Genomic DNA, 12,462 nt, shown 5'->3' on the forward strand with positions numbered 1-12,462 from the left:
CTGCTGCCCGTGTACCCCTGGAACCAATTTAAAATTGCCTACAGCCATGTGTTATTATTTTAGGCCTTCGATGCCTGTCTGCGGTCACTCCTTCCACTAGGCCTCCACTGACCACACCACTGCTGCCCGTGTACCCCTGGAACCAATTTAAAAGTGCCTACAGTCAGCCCAATTTTGTTATGTTAGGCCTTCGAAGACTGTCTGCCGTCACTCCTTCCACTAGACTTCCACTGACCATACACTGCTGCCCATGTACCCCTGGAACCAATTTAAAATTGCCTACAGCCAGCCCAATTTTTTTATTTTAGGCCTTCGATGCCTGTCTGCGGTCCATTCTTTCAACTACTACTACACTGACCAGGGCACTGCTGCCCAAGTACCCCTGGAACCAATTTAAAATTGACTACAGCCATGTGTTAATATTTTAGGCCTTCGATGCCTGTCTGTGGTCACTCCTTCCACTAGGCCTCCACTGACCACACCACTGCTGCCCGTGTACCCCTGGAACCAATTTAAAATTGCCTACAGCCATGTGTGATTATTTTAGGCCTTCGATGCCTGTCTGCGGTCACTCCTTCCACTAGGCCTCCACTGACCACACCACTGCTGCCCGTGTACCCCTGGAACCAATTTAAAATTGCCTACAGCCAGCCCAATTTTTTTAATTTTAGGCCTTCGATGCCTGTCTGCGGTCCATTCTTTCAACTACTACTACACTGACCAGGGCACTGCTGCCCGTGTACCCCTGGAACCAATTTAAAATTGCCTACAGCCATGTGTTATTATTTTAGGCCTTCGATGCCTGTCTGCGGTCACTCCTTCCACTAGGCCTCCACTGACCACACCACTGCTGCCCGTGTACCCCTGGAACCAATTTAAAATTGCCTACAGCCATGTGTGATTATTTTAGGCCTTCGATGCCTGTCTGCGGTCACTCCTTCCACTAGGCCTCCACTGACCACACCACTGCTGCCCGTGTACCCCTGGAACCAATTTAAAATTGCATACAGCCAGCCCAATTTTTTTATTTTAGGCCTTCGATGCCTGTCTGCGGTCCATTCTTTCAACTACTACTACACTGACCAGGGCACTGCTGCCCAAGTACCCCTGGAACCAATTTAAAATTGACTACAGCCATGTGTTAATATTTTAGGCCTTCGATGCCTGTCTGTGGTCACTCCTTCCACTAGGCCTCCACTGACCACACCACTGCTGCCCGTGTACCCCTGGAACCAATTTAAAATTGCCTACAGCCATGTGTGATTATTTTAGGCCTTCGATGCCTGTCTGCGGTCACTCCTTCCACTAGGCCTCCACTGACCACACCACTGCTGCCCGTGTACCCCTGGAACCAATTTAAAATTGCCTACAGCCAGCCCAATTTTTTTATTTTAGGCCTTCGATGCCTGTCTGCGGTCCATTCTTTCAACTACTACTACACTGACCAGGGCACTGCTGCCCGTGTACCCCTGGAACCAATTTAAAATTGCATACAGCCAGCCCAATTTTTTTATTTTAGGCCTTCGATGCCTGTCTGCGGTCCATTCTTTCAACTACTACTACACTGACCAGGGCACTGCTGCCCGTGTACCCCTGGAACCAATTTAAAATTGCCTACAGCCATGTGTTATTATTTTAGGCCTTCGATGCCTGTCTGCGGTCACTCCTTCCACTAGGCCTCCACTGACCACACCACTGCTGCCCGTGTACCCCTGGAACCAATTTAAAAGTGCCTACAGTCAGCCCAATTTTGTTATGTTAGGCCTTCGAAGACTGTCTGCCGTCACTCCTTCCACTAGACTTCCACTGACCATACACTGCTGCCCATGTACCCCTGGAACCAATTTAAAATTGCCTACAGCCAGCCCAATTTTTTTATTTTAGGCCTTCGATGCCTGTCTGCGGTCCATTCTTTCAACTACTACTACACTGACCAGGGCACTGCTGCCCAAGTACCCCTGGAACCAATTTAAAATTGACTACAGCCATGTGTTAATATTTTAGGCCTTCGATGCCTGTCTGTGGTCACTCCTTCCACTAGGCCTCCACTGACCACACCACTGCTGCCCGTGTACCCCTGGAACCAATTTAAAATTGCCTACAGCCATGTGTGATTATTTTAGGCCTTCGATGCCTGTCTGCGGTCACTCCTTCCACTAGGCCTCCACTGACCACACCACTGCTGCCCGTGTACCCCTGGAACCAATTTAAAATTGCCTACAGCCAGCCCAATTTTTTTATTTTAGGCCTTCGATGCCTGTCTGCGGTCCATTCTTTCAACTACTACTACACTGACCAGGGCACTGCTGCCCGTGTACCCCTGGAACCAATTTAAAATTGCCTACAGCCATGTGTTATTATTTTAGGCCTTCGATGCCTGTCTGCGGTCACTCCTTCCACTAGGCCTCCACTGACCACACCACTGCTGCCCGTGTACCCCTGGAACCAATTTAAAATTGCCTACAGCCATGTGTGATTATTTTAGGCCTTCGATGCCTGTCTGCGGTCACTCCTTCCACTAGGCCTCCACTGACCACACCACTGCTGCCCGTGTACCCCTGGAACCAATTTAAAATTGCATACAGCCAGCCCAATTTTTTTATTTTAGGCCTTCGATGCCTGTCTGCGGTCCATTCTTTCAACTACTACTACACTGACCAGGGCACTGCTGCCCAAGTACCCCTGGAACCAATTTAAAATTGAATACAGCCATGTGTTAATATTTTAGGCCTTCGATGCCTGTCTGTGGTCACTCCTTCCACTAGGCCTCCACTGACCACACCACTGCTGCCCGTGTACCCCTGGAACCAATTTAAAATTGCCTACAGCCATGTGTGATTATTTTAGGCCTTCGATGCCTGTCTGCGGTCACTCCTTCCACTAGGCCTCCACTGACCACACCACTGCTGCCCGTGTACCCCTGGAACCAATTTAAAATTGCCTACAGCCAGCCCAATTTTTTTATTTTAGGCCTTCGATGCCTGTCTGCGGTCCATTCTTTCAACTACTACTACACTGACCAGGGCACTGCTGCCCGTGTACCCCTGGAACCAATTTAAAATTGCCTACAGCCATGTGTTATTATTTTAGGCCTTCGATGCCTGTCTGTGGTCCCTCCTTCCACTAGGCCTCCACTGACCTGTCTACTGCGGCCCGTGTACCCCTTGAACCAACCTAATAAAATATTTAAAAAATTAATTTGATTATAAAAAATAAGATCGTGTTGAGATCTCAAATGCAGACATTTTAACAATCAAAACAAACACACAACAAATATCTGGAACTGTACTACAAAGGTCCAACAGCTACAATTTCTTTCTCCTGCAAGAAGTTAACTGAAAGTTTTTTGGAGTTGTTAACACAGATATGGCATCCACCGAGTGTTGTCCTGTCGCGTCTCCTTTAAATTATTTCCAATAAGATGTTAAACTATTAATTTAATAAAATCAATAATTAAAAAAATAATTGAGTAAGTCAAAAGCACATTGCAAATAAACATTAATTACAAATCAAGAAGCATGGCGCGTCCGAGGGTGAGTAGATACCGAATAAGAATATAATCACCCTCGGACGCGCAATGCTTATTTACAACAGCCTTCCTTCCTAAGAATCAGCCCTTCCGTGGTGTAGAGAGAGGTTGTTGTTACACTCCAAGGTGTTCCCCAGGTTGCCTTTCCTGAGCTTCGATCTTCCGGCTCTCGTTTAGTAGCTGTTGGAAACTACGCTGCATTAGGCCTACTAATTGTGTATGGGTGAAACAGTGGCGCATCTGCGGTCCCTCCTTCCACTAGGCCTCCACTGACCTGTCTACTGCGGCCCGTGTACCCCTTGAACCAACCTAATAAAATATTTAAAAAATTAATTTGATTATAAAAAATAAGATCGTGTTGAGATCTCAAATGCAGACATTTTAACAATCAAAACAAACACACAACAAATATCTGGAACTGTACTACAAAGGTCCAACAGCTACAATTTCTTTCTCCTGCAAGAAGTTAACTGAAAGTTTTTTGGAGTTGTTAACACAGATATGGCATCCACCGAGTGTTGTCCTGTCGCGTCTCCTTTAAATTATTTCCAATAAGATGTTAAACTATTAATTTAATAAAATCAATAATTAAAAAAATAATTGAGTAAGTCAAAAGCACATTGCAAATAAACATTAATTACAAATCAAGAAGCATGGCGCGTCCGAGGGTGAGTAGATACCGAATAAGAATATAATCACCCTCGGACGCGCAATGCTTATTTACAACAGCCTTCCTTCCTAAGAATCAGCCCTTCCGTGGTGTAGAGAGAGGTTGTTGTTACACTCCAAGGTGTTCCCCAGGTTGCCTTTCCTGAGCTTCGATCTTCATGCTCTCGTTTAGTAGGTGTCGGAAAGTAGGCTGCATTAGGCCTACAAATTGGGTATGGGGTGGAGAGAGATGGTGTGTTACACTCCAAGGTGTTCCCCAGGTTTCCTTGCCATTGCTTCGGTCTTCCGACTCTCGTTTAGTAGTTGTAGAAAAGTACACAGCATTAGGCCTACAAAATGGGTATGGGGTGGAGAGAGATGGTGTGTTACACTCCAAGGTGTTCCCCAGGTTGCCTTTCCTGAGCTTCTATCTTCAGGCTCTCATTAAATTGTGGTTAAATGGAACAACTGCATTTGGCGTACTAGTTGGTTTGGGGCCTACTATCGGTGTCTGCCACTCCTTGCTGTTCTCCTGGTTTCCTGTCCTGAAATTCCATTTTCAGCCTCTCGTTAAGTAGTTGTTAATGTTAGACTGCATTTGGCCTACTAGTTGGGTTGGGGCCTACTATCGGTGTCTGCCACTCCTTGCTGTTCTCCTCCACTGAACAAAGCTGTGCCGCCTGTTTACTACGGTTGCCAATTTTGAACTGCATTTCGACTACTTACTGATTTGGCCCTACTCTCTGTGTCAGCCTCTCATTCCAGTTGTCCTCCACTGCAATGCCCCCTGGTTATTCCTGTGTTACCAATTTTGAACTGCATTTAGCCCACTTTCTTCTTTGGGCCTATATCTGTGTTTCCACTTCATCGTGCCCATTGCCCAGCCAGTGATAGATGAGTCTGCTGGTACATTGACCCATAACGCAACATTCCCCGTGCACGCTACACAACAACATTGTGACCCTGCTGAAAGTCAGGTTGCTCTTCCCGCATACCATACCACCTTACACGGGGACAAAGAGGAAGGTGCAGATGAAAGTGCAGGTTCCTTCATCAGGTGGGGGGAGGAATACTAGTTGGCGACGTCACTGGCACAGGGCCTCTCATAGTACGCAAAAGTGTTGCTGCCGGTGGGAGGCGCCCCCGCCGTGCAAACACACCGCTGTACTTTGAGGGGCCCTGTGCCAGTGCCAATGCCAACGAGTGGGCCCCCCCTGCTTGCTCAGGATCACAGCACTTGCAAAGTTGAAATACTTACCTCTCCCTGCTCCACTGCCGTGACGTGGTCCAGATTTACTGGGCCCACTAATTACTTGAACCAGCCCTACCCCCCACAACTTTAGCCAAATGACCCCCAATTTCAAATGCCTTCCAATTATTTTAAGGTAAATTACGCTTGACAAGCTTCATTAAGAAGAATGGATGGTTTTGACATTAAAATGGGCACTCTAGGTGTTTTCCTGGCCCCCACTCACTGCCGACTATGCTGCCCCATTGACTTGCATTGGGTTTCGTGTTTCGGTCGATCCCGACTTTACGTCATAATCGGCCGATTTCACTCGACCCGACTTTGGACATAGTCGGGTTTCGCAAAACCCGGCTCGACTCTAAAAAGGTCAAGGTCGCTCAACTCTAATGGAGAGTGTTTGTAAATAGCAATTTTCAAGTCTTGCCACAGGTTCTGAATGGTATACATGTCTGGACTTTGACTGGGCTGTTCACACACATGAATATACTTTGATCTAAACCATTTCATTGTAGCTCTGGCAGTATGTTTAATGTCATTGAGCACTGGAAGGTGAACCTACGCTAACAGGTTATCTTCCAAGATTGTTCTGTATTTAGCTCCATCCATCTTCTTTTCAACTCTGACCAGCTTCCATGTCCTTGCCAAAGAAAAGCATCACCACATCATGATGCTGCCACCACCATGTTTGATGTTTGGGATGGCGTTTCCAGAATGATGTGCAGTGCTAGTTTTCCCCACACAGAGTTTTGCATTTAGGCCAAAAAATTCTACTTTGGTGTCATCAGACCAGAGCACCTTCTTCTACATGCTAGCTGTGTCCCCTACATGGCTTTTTGAAAACTGCAAATTGTACTTCTAATGGCTTGCTTTTAAAAATGACTTTCTTCTTGCCAATCTTCCATAAAGGCCAGATTTGGGGAGTATATGATGACATCATCTCCAGAGTGACCATGGTCCTCTTGGTTGCTTATCTAATTAGTGCTATCCTTGCTTGAGATGTCAATTTAGCTGGACAGCCATGTCTTGGTATGTTTGAAGATGAGCCATACTCCTGTTTATCAATTATGGATTGAACAGTGCTGTGTGAGATGATAAACCCCATGTGACATCAAACCAGCAGAATTTAGAATTTAGCACTCTGTCTGAACAACAAAGAGAAGGGCTACAAAATAACTTTGGCAATGCAAAATTAAAATTGCAACGTATCTCTCCTAAAATAGTAACTAATGATATTGAATGTGATGTTAAAAAAACTTATCACTTGCCATATTTAGCATTACTTTTCTTTTGCTCCTGCACTTCTTAGTTCCTGAGATATGACCCTTTCTTCCTGGTAATTAAATCTAGTTTTGTTAAGGTACCTTCACACTAAGCGAAGCTGCAGCGATACCGACAACGATGTCGATCGCTGCAGCGTCGCTGTTTGGTCGCTGGAGAGCTGTCACACAGACCGCTCTCCTGCGACCAACGATGCCGGTAACCAGGGCAGGGCCACGCTTAGTAACCCGATGTTTACCATGGTTACCATCGTAAAAGTAAAAAAAACAAACACTACATACTTACCTTCAGCTGTCTGTCCCAGGCGCTGTGCTTCTTTGCACTCCTCCTGCATCCTGTGTCAGCGTCGGCCAGCCGGAAAGCAGAGCGGTGAACGCGTTCCAGCCGCCGGGCGCCGCTCCATCTTCCCGGCGCCTCCATCTTCCCGGCGTCTGCGCTCTGACTGTTCAGGTCAGAGGGCGCGATGACCCATATAGTGTGCGCGGCGCCCTCTGCCTGATCAGACAGTGCAGAGACGCCGGGAAGATGGAGGCGCCGGGACCGGACACTGGGAGCTGCAAGCAAGAGAGGTGAGTATGTGTTTTTTTTTTTTTTTATTGCAGCAGCAGCGGCGGCACAGATTTATGTGGAGCATCTATGGGACAAAATGAACGGTGCAGAGCATTGTATATGGGGCACAGATATGGGGCAATAATGAACGGTGCCGAGCACAGTATGGGGCACAGCTATGGGACAAAATGAACGGTGCAGAGCACTATATGGGGCACAGCTATGGGACAAAATGAACGGTGCAGAGCACTATATGGGGCACAGCTATGGGACAAAATGAACGGTGCAGAGCACTATATGGGGCACAGCTATGGGGCAATAATGAACGGTGCACAGCACTATATGGGACACAGCTATGGGACAAAATGAATGGTGCAGAGCACTGTATGGGGCACAGCTATGGGACAAAATGAACGGTGCAGAGCACTATATGGGGCACAGCTCTGGGACAAAATGAACGGTGCAGAGCACTGTATGGGGCACAGCTTTGGGGAAATATGAACGGTGCAGAGCACTATATGGCACAGCTATGGGGAAATAATGATCTATTTTTATTTTTGAAATTCACCGGTAAATGCTGCATTTCCACCCTAGGCTTATTCTCGAGTCAATAAGTTTTCCCAGTTTTTTGTGGCAAAATTAGGGGGGTCGGCTTATACTCGGGTCGGCTTATACTCGAGTATATACGGTATTTCAGTAACCACTGTGGGTTTTTCTTATTTTAACATAATGGTACTAACAATTTTGTAGACATCTGTATGACAATTATGGCATGGATTTTAGATGTTGGTTTCATTTCTAAGATTCCAATCTATAGAGAAAATGGTGGAACCCTTTCCAAGTTTTCTTGAAAAAAAGAAGTGATCATGCATAAATGGTTCTGTCTATGAGACTTGTTGAAATAGCTAAGTGCACATCTCCCATAAAACTGCAACATAGTCACACACATACATGTTTTAGAAAATGGACATGCTGCACATGTTTCCTTCTTGAAGAAACAAGTATTTTTGTGTTTTGTAAAGTGTAATGTGTCATTTCATGTGTTATGCGTTAATGATGTTCGCATTTGTGAAGAGTATAGTTTGACTGTAGGCTAGTGTAGGGGAAAGTAACAATTTTCCTGTTAGGAGGGCAGATAGTCTCTGGAGTGCAGAGTGGCAGTGCCACTTACAAGGGTGACCCTAAATGAGAGGAGACCGAACAGGAGGGATAGCAAGATCCTGAGGATAAGAGACAGAGAGACAGTGTGACCTTCCGGAGATGGGTCCTAGGAGAGGACACCTAACTATGAGACCTTGGGCTTGTAACCATGAGAGGTAATGAGCCTAAAGAGTACTGTAAGGCTATGTGCACACGTCAGGATTTCTAGCAGAAATTTTCCTGACAAAAACCTGACATTTCTGCCAGAAATCCGCATGCGTTTTTTTTGTGTTTTTTTGCGCATCTTTGATGCATTTTTGATGCGTTTTTTCTTGCGTTTTTTCCAAATACATAGAATAGCAGGAAAAATGCGAAAAAAACGCAAAATTAATGAACATGCTGCTTTTTTTTACCGCGATGTGGAAAAAAACGCATCATGTGCACAAAAAGCCTCACCATGTGGTAAATCTAGCGTTACTCTTTGTTAACCCCTTCCCGACCTTTGACGCATACACTGCGTCATGAAAGTCGGTGCCATTCCGACCCATGATGCAGCGTATGCGTCATGGCAGAATCGCGTTCCTGCAGGCCGGGTGAAAGGGTTAACTGTAATTTCACCCAGCGTGCAGGGACAGGAGGAGTTGTACTTTAGCCCAGGGGGGGTGGCTTCACCCCCCCGTGGCTACGATCGCTCTGATTGGCTGTTGAAAGTGAAACTGCCAATCAGAGCGATTTGTAATATTTCACCTAAAAAACTGGTGAAATATTACAATCCAGCCATGGCCGATGCTGCAATATCATCGGCCATGGCTGGAAACACTTATGTGCCCCCACCCCACCCCACCGATCGCCCCCCCAGCCCTCCGATCTGTGGTCCGCTTCCCTCCGTCCTGTGCTCCGCTCCCCCGTCCTCCTGTCCGCTCCACCCGTGCTCCAATCCTACCCCCCGTGCTCCAATCCACCCCCCCTGCACTCCGATCCACCCCCCGCACTGCGATCCACCCCCGCACACCGATCTACCCGCCCGCACACCGACCCACCCCCCATGCTCCGATCCCTCCTCCCTGTGCTCCGACGCCCCCCCGTGCCCTGATCTCCCCCCTTATGCTTACCGAGCCTCCCGGGGTCCGTCCGTCTTCTTTCCTGGGCGCCGCCATCTTCCAAAATGGCGGGCGCATGCGCAGTGCGCCCGCCGAATCTGCCGGCCGGCAGATTCGTTCCAGAGTGAATTTTGATCACTGTGAAAAAACCTCACAGTGATCAAAATAAAAAAAAAACAGTAAATGACCCCCCCCCCCCTTTGTCACCCCCATAGGTATGGACAATAATAAAATAAAGATTTTTTTTTTCCCCCACTAAGGTTGGAGTTAGAACTAGGGTTAGGGTTAGGGGTAGGGTTAGGATTAGGGTTAGGGTTAGGGGTAGGGTTAGGGGTAGGGTTAGGGGTAGGGGTAGGGGTAAGGTTAGGGGTAGGGTTAGGGTTAGGGATAGGGTTAGGGATAGGAATGTGCACACGTATTCTGGTCCTCTGCGGATTTTTCCGCAGCGGATTTCATAAATCCGCAGTGCTAAACCGCTGTGGATTTATCGCGGATTTACCGCGGTTTTTCTGCGCATTTCACTGCGGTTTTACAACTGCGATTTTCTATTGGAGCAGTTGTAAAACCGCTGCGGAATCCGCAGAAAGAAGTGACATGCTGCGGAATGTAAACCCCTGCGTTTCCGTGCAGTTTTACCGCAGCATGTGTACAGCGATTTTTGTTTCCCATAGGTTTACATTGAACTGTAAACTCATGGGAAACTGCTGCGGATCCGCAGCGTTTTCCGCAGCGTGTGCACATACCTTTAGAATTAGGCTATGTGCACACGGTGCGGATTTGGCTGCGGATCCGCAGCAGATTGGCCGCTGCGGATCCGCAGCAGAGTTCCATCAGGTTTACAGTACCATGTAAACATATGGAGAACCAAATCCGCTGTGCCCATGGTGCAGAAAATACAGCGCGGAAATGCTGCGTTGTATTTTCCGCAGCATGTCACTTTTTTGTGCGGATTCCGCAGCGTTTTACACCTGTTCCTCAATAGGAATCCGCAGGTGAAATACGCACAAAAAACACTGGCAGTCCGTGGTAAATCCGCAGGTAAAACGCAGTGCCTTTTACCCGCAGATTTTTCAAAAATGATGCTGGAAAATCTCACACGAATCCGCAACGTGGGCACATAGCCTTAGGGTTAGGGTTGGGTTGGAATTAGGGTTGTGGTTAGGGGTGTGTTGGGGTTAGGGTTGTGATTAGGGTTACGGCTACAGTTGGGATTAGGGTTAGGGGTGTGTTGGGGTTAGTGTTGGAGGTAGAATTGAGGGGTTTCCACTGTTTAGGCACATCAGGGGGTCTCCAAACGCAACATGGCGCCACCATTGATTCCAGCCAATCTTGTATTCAAAAAGTCAAATGGTGCTCCCTCAATTCCGAGCCCCGACGTGTGCCCAAACAGTGGTTTACCCCCACATATGGGGTACCAGCATACTCAGGACAAACTGCGCAACAATTACTGGGGTCCAATTTCTCCTGTTACCCTTGTGAAAATAAAAAAATGCTTGCTAAAACATCAACATCAACATCAAAGAAAAATGATTTTTTTATTTTCACGGCTCTGCGTTGTAAACGTCTGTGAAGCATTTGGGGGTTCAAAGTGCTCACCACATATCTAGATAAGTTCCTTGGGGGGTCTAGTTTACAAAATAGGGTCACTTGTGGGGGGTTTCTACTGTTTAGGCACACCAGGGGCTCTGCAAACGCAACGTGATGTCCGCAGACCATTCCATCAAAGTTTGCATTTCAAAAGTCACTACTTCCCTTCTGAGCCCCGACGTGTGCCCAAACAGTGGTTTACCCCCACACATCAGGTATCAGCGTACTCAGGAGAAACTGGACAACAACTTTTGGGGTCCAATTTCTCCTGTAACCCTTGGGAAAATAAAAAATTCTGGGCTAAAAAATTATTTTTGAGGAAAGAAAACGTATTTATTATTTTCACGGCTCTGTGTTATAAACTTCTGTGAAGCACTTGGGGGTTGAAAGTGCTCACCACATATCTAGATAAGTTCCTTTCGGGGTCTAGTTTCCAAAATAGGGTCACTTGTGAGGGCTTTCTACTGTTTAGCCACATCAGGGGCTCTGCAAACGCAACGTGACGCCCATAGAGCATTTCATCAAAGTCTGCATTTCAAAACGTCACTACTTCACTTCCGAGCCCCGGCATGTACCCAAACAGTGGTTTACCCCCACATATGGGGTATCACTGTACTCAAGAGAAACTGGACAACAAATATTGGGGTCAAATTTCTCCTGTTACCCTTGGGAAAATTTAAAAATTCTGGGCTAAAAAATTATTTTTGAGGAAAGAAAACGTATTTATTATTTTCACTGCTCTGTGTTATAAACGTCTGTGAAGCACTTGGGGGTTCAAAGTGCTCACCTCACATCTAGATAAGTTCCTTTCGGGGTCTAGTTTCCAAAATGGGGTCACTTGTGGGGGCTTTCTACTGTTCAGCCACATCAGGTGCTCTGCAAACGCAACGTGACGCCCGCAGAGCATTCCATCAAAGTCTGCATTTCAAAACGTCACTACTTCACTTCCGAGCCCCAGCATGTGCCCAAACAGTGGTTTACCCCCACATATGGGGTATCAGCGTACTCAGGAGAAACTGGACAACAACTTTTGAGGTCAAATTTCTCCTGTTACCCTTGGGAAAATAAAAAATTGCGGGCTAAAAAATCATTTTTGAGAAAATAAATTTTTTTTTTATTTTCATGGCTCTGTGTTATAAACTTCTGTGAAGCACTTGAGGGTTCAAAGTGCTCACCACATGTCTAGATTAGTTCCTTTGGGGGTCTAGTTTCCAAAATGGGGTCATTTGTGGGGGATCTCCAATGTTTAGGCACACAGGGGCTCTCCAAACGCGACATGGTGTCCGCTAATGATTGGAACTAATTTTCCATTTAAAAAGCCAAATGGCGTGCCTTCCCTTCTGAGCCCTGCCGTGCGCCCAAACAGTGGTTTACCCCCACAT

This window comes from Ranitomeya imitator, chromosome 7 (assembly GCF_032444005.1).
Source record: "Ranitomeya imitator isolate aRanImi1 chromosome 7, aRanImi1.pri, whole genome shotgun sequence".
In the NCBI taxonomy this organism is placed as follows: Eukaryota; Metazoa; Chordata; class Amphibia; order Anura; family Dendrobatidae; genus Ranitomeya; species Ranitomeya imitator.